Genomic DNA, 5,662 nt, shown 5'->3' with positions numbered 1-5,662 from the left:
AATTAATTTGATCAAATACTTCTAATTCAATAAACTAATTTATCAATTTTTAACAATCAACTTTGAGCTGATTTTGAACATCAATTTGTTTTAATCCACAAATTAATACCTTAATATTGGAGAAGCATGCGGTATGGTGTTACCGAACAACGGTTTTTCCGGTGGTCCAGTGACAGAATCCCAACAAGTCTCTCTACAAAATGCTCTTCAATTCCGCCATTACCATTCATCACCCATCAACTTAATTAATTGCTTCATCTTCTAAATCATATTTTAATATATAATAATAATTTGAATTTTTTGATACTCTTTCTGTAGGCAGCTGCGGCTTTCCTTGGAGGTTCCATTCCTGAGGAGGCTGCTGCAGATTATAAGAGTTTCAAAAAACCAAACAAATATGGCATTGATTTCTAAGAAGATGGGGTTGTTTTTTATTGCAACATTGGCTGTTGTTATAGCCGCCGTTACCGGTGTCGCTCATGCTAATGATTTGCCTCCTGCCCACGCTCCCGCCACCAACGGTCAGCTCACCACAATTATATATGTTTTAATGTCTTATTTACCTCCATCTTAAAGATTATATATATATATATATATATATATATATATATATATATATATGCTAATGTTCCAGATGAGACGGTAAGACAGATCATGAATGCACACTATCTACTACAAGAATACACACATTAAATTGTGCACATTCATGTTGGACGAATTGCACACACTCTAGTATCTATCTATCTTATAATAGACTGCGTGCATTCATGTTGTGTTTCACCATCTCATAAGAAAGATGCTGTCATATTTGATTATACAAATCTAATATATATATATATATATATATATATATATTAGATTTGAAAAAAGTATTATTAAATAAGAATGGATTATTGGATAATGAACAGGGGCAACAATTGATCAAGGGGTTGCATGCGCGCTGATGCTGTTGGCATTGGTACTCACATATATCATCCATACAGCCGATGTCCCTCTCTATTAATTCTTTTTTTCCTTTTCTTTTTGATACATAATTTATTAATAATGTTTCTTTATCCCTAGCTAGGGCTAGAAAGTACCATGAAATGAGATGGATACCTTTTTGTTGGCTGTGCCTTTTACATTAAATTCTGCGCTCTGAAAATAATAATATAATGGTGTTTAATGTCATGTTAATTTGTTACACTATTATATTTATTTACGACTTTTTCTTTTCTTGTAATTTGACAAATTAAAGAAAGATAAACTAAAAACATATATTCTTTGAATTTTAATCACATGCAAATTACAATCAAAACCCTTTTTGATGTATTCAACAGCGTTGATCTGAGTGAGTAATACACGTACAATCAATAGATATATGGTGATTGAACATAACACATACACAAGCTTGAAGGAAGCAAGATTTTCTGTGACAGAATTATGTAAGATTTTTTATGTTTCTCATTATAAGGAATTAATTTCATATATATTCCGGAATTAATTCATACATTTCAAAAATTATATCACCATATCTTGATATCAAATTGAAGCATGAATTGCATATTTATGTTTATATATATATATATATATATATATATATTTTATGTGCTCAACAATTATATCATCGCATCTTCATTGTATCCCTTATTAGATTAAGGATTTAAGGAATTCAGATAGGACTAAGAAGCTAGGGTTATTTTGTCCTCATATGTGTAACTTTTCTTCTCATATATATCCCATTAAATTGTAAATTATTGGGAGTCTCAAATTTGTAATTTCGTGAAAAAGTAATTCTTTCTTAACAAATTTAAAAAATTTTCTTTTTAAATTAATTTGGAAATAAATGAATTTTAGTAAGTTTTTTATTCCGATTATAATTCTAATGCTATGCTTAAACAAGTGTCCAAAATATTTTGGTTTCCATCTTTGGCTACCGAATTTGGTTGAGATTTTAATTACTTTGTTAGTATTAGTATAAATAAGTCATTTTCTCTTCTTTTAATACTACTTTTATACTTTTCCTAATACACGTTTTCCTTCCTTTAATATTATACTAATAAGGATTTAAGGAATTAAAGAATCAATGAATTCATGCTAATTAAGATAATAATGTAGTCCAAGCTCCAGGTTAGTATTAGTAATTGATAAGTCATTTTCTCTCATTTTATAACAATGTTTTTACACTTTTAATAAAATATTAAAAGTGTTTATAATTTAATTTTAAATTTTATTATTTAAATAAATAAAAAAATTATCGCACGAATAATTTACTAGTAATAATAGTAATAATATAATCTTTAGAGGTATTGATAGAAAGAAAAATATGGAATCCGTATATGATGAACTTTATTTCGGCCCATGCAAATGTGTGACACAAATTATGGAATATGAGAAAAAAAAAAAAATCCCATAAAGGGATGCAGGGGGAACGTGAACATAATAACTGTAAGCCCTCCACTTTTTCATGACAAAATATCGTGCCTCTTTATTATTATTACAAAAATAATAAATACACATATTGGGAGAGTAAATATGGCCCGAGTTAGATATGGGTATGGGCCCAAATATGATTAATCAGCCCCAAAGATCTTTACATTCCACACCGTCATTGTCATGTCGGTAGGTGAGAGCGACATCGTGGGGCCATACAAACACCATTCCCACCAACCAATTGCTTGGCGTGAGTAGTTGTGGATTCTTGTCCCTTAAGAGAGGTTTGAAGTTTGAACTCTTTTTGTATTTTGCCTCTTAAATGAGTCGAGCTGGTGTGAACGAGATTAGTCTGAGTATGGTACGGACTTAAAGATGTCTCCTACAGTTAGGGTTGTTATACTGTGGACGATGGTATGAAAACGGCACCGTTTCTTTGAGTAGAGAAACGACCGCCGTTACATTTTAACAGAGCATGTATTTTTTGTGTGTTAATAACAAAATGAAATTACAGTGTATTTAAAATGAAACTGTCTTGCATATTGTGTTTATATTATCAAATGAAGCTGTAATTGAATTGAAATGATACTTTAGTTGTGTTGAAATGAAACTGCAGTATGTATAAAATGAAACTGAATAATATGTCTTATATCTTGAGTGTATATTTTCAAATAGAAATGATATTGTAGTTGTATTGTAATAGTTTCACATATTTGAGTGTATATTGTTCAATGAAACTATAATTATATTGAAATGATACTGTAGTTGTGTTATAATGAAGCTACGGTGTATATAAAATGAAACTGAAGAATAATTTTATATATTTGAGTGTATATTATCCAATGAAACTGTCGTTATATCGAAATGATATTGTAGTTGTGTTGTAGTGAAACTGCAGTGTATATAAAATGAAACTGCATTCCCACTCAAATGCACATCAACCCTCAACCCTACCAATTAATGTTAATAGTAAGTGTCAAATAAGTCATCGAATTATACGAGTTGTTATACCATGGACCAGGGTCCACCTTGCAAATTGTGTATATTTAGTATTGGATTCATGAACTTTTAGAATATAAATTGTGTTTCTAAGTCAAAACACATAACAACTGTAAAAGAGAATTTGTGAATACAATACAAAATAATCTTTTAATACTAAACAAGGTAATCAATTACATATATGTTAACGTTGTGTCTTCGTAATATACAAATTGTGAATTTCTAAAAGGTAAATTGTGAACATTTGGACCTTGATCAACATAATAATTTGTGAAATTATACGCGATAGTATAATTAGATCGCTCAATTAAAAAATTATAATTGGTCTGGCAAACAAATTAAAACCGTGCAATTAAACTAAAAAATTAGTAAACATAAGGCTATCATTATTCCTGCAAATCTCTTCTACTTTCTAAAATGGGTCTCACTTTCATATTATATTAAAAATATAATAATAAAACAATATTAAAAGAAATAATTAAAATAAAAAAAAATAACAAAAGTACTGCTAGCTGCCGCATCACAGCTTAACAAGTTTGCTAAGTTTGCCAATTTGCAATCCACGTATGCTTAAAACCAAAAAAAAAAAAAAAAAAAAAAAAAAAAAAATCTATTTCTTGCCACATCATTTAGTAAGTAGTAAAATTTCTGGGATGAGGTTAGTATAAGATAATATGTTGACTTTTCCATTTAAGTATGATTTGGCATTCGATGTGTCATTTTTAAAATTTATTTGTTAAAAAATTTAGAAATCATAACTTCTTTTTTTTTTTTTTCTTGTCCTGCCCTTGCACTAGCTGCTGCAAGCATCCACATCTACATTTCTTTTGGGCTCCGCATCATCTCTCAGAAACAATCATGCCTCTGCCGGGAGCTGCATGCCTTCAACTCTTTCAAAAAATAAAATGGATACTAACATAGTTAGTTTATCAGTCAATTTTAGTTTATTTGATCACTATTAGTTGTTTGATTTGGTTAAACAACCAATATAAGTGTTTGATTAATTAACTTTTTGTAACAATTTATTACTCCAAAACACTAGAATTCAAAAAATAGTTTAAAGTAGCAAACTTTTTGAGAAAGTCATTTGAATGTAATTAGCTATAAACTAAAAGTTCATTCACCAAACATTTTTCTACAATTAGCTAATATTATCAACTAGTCAAACTCACTAACTCAATCAGGTAACCCATAATAGAATATGTTTTCAAAAACATAAATACTTTTATACAAAATATAATAATAATAATAATAACAATAATAATAATAATAATATAAAAACATAATAAGCTTCAATCCAGGTTATGTCCTTGATTTTATGTCCGTTTTTTCTGTTAACTTTTTTTTTTGTACCTTATGCTATAATTGTTGTACTACATAATTTTTTGGACAAAAATATCCCTGCCGTTATAACTTCTGTTATCTTTCACATTATTATTACCATGCATATGCATACATAATATCCTTTTTCTACATTCTTCAATTGGTAAATTTGATTTTATTTAGATTTAATTAAATGTTACCATAGTTATATTTAGTAATATATTATTTCTATAATTCTTACTTCATTAATATTAATATGAATTCTACAATTATATATATATATATATATATATATATATATATATATATATATATATATAACTAAGATTTTAATATTAAATATTAATATTGGGCATATATTTTTGCACATCGCGCATATGAAAGGCAAGTAATAATAATAAATGTCAAAGAAGTTGAAATACTTGCAACATGTCACTTCTCATTTTTTTTCCTTTTTTTTGTAAAATATTCGATACAAAAATTTAGTTCAAATAATGTATATATATATATATATATATATATATATATATATATATATATATATATATAGAATTGTATATTCTAATCCCAAATTGCATGCACAGTAAATTATCCACAGCTGACAGCCCAAGTTGGTTGTGGGCCAAAAAGGACGGACCAGCTGACGCAGCTGATACTGTAAGTTGCAGTGACTGAAAGGCCGTTAACGGCGAGTGACGTGTACGGTCCTGATTGGGCGCTGTATGTTGGAGTACAAAGAAGATCTCCCGTCTTCTAAATTTCTGATTTGATTTGCGATCTTCGAAATCTTTGCGTCATTTTTTCCTGTGTACTAACTTTTTTGACGTAATATATCATTAATTTCCTTCTTAATTTTAGGATTAAAAATCTGTTTAATTCAGAGGGCTTTGAGGTACGAATGACGATGAATCATATTATAGTTTTCATC

The 5,662-nt window shown here is 28.6% G+C and overlaps 1 long non-coding RNA gene across 1 annotated transcript; it reads left to right on the top strand.

The window, feature by feature from the left end:
• Nucleotides 1–234: 234 nt before the first annotated feature.
• On the top strand, nt 235–1,121 carry LOC109147907. The gene is made up of 2 exons (XR_002048726.1): nt 235–521; nt 909–1,121. It is a non-coding gene; the product is annotated as an uncharacterized LOC109147907 (long non-coding RNA).
• Nucleotides 1,122–5,662: the final 4,541 nt, after the last annotated feature.

This window comes from Ipomoea nil, unplaced genomic scaffold, assembly GCF_001879475.1.
Source record: "Ipomoea nil cultivar Tokyo-kokei standard unplaced genomic scaffold, Asagao_1.1 scaffold2036, whole genome shotgun sequence".
Lineage (NCBI taxonomy): Eukaryota > Viridiplantae > Streptophyta > Magnoliopsida > Solanales > Convolvulaceae > Ipomoea > Ipomoea nil.
Note: the sequence above shows the minus strand (reverse complement) of the source record. Positions and strands in the feature narration are given on the sequence as shown.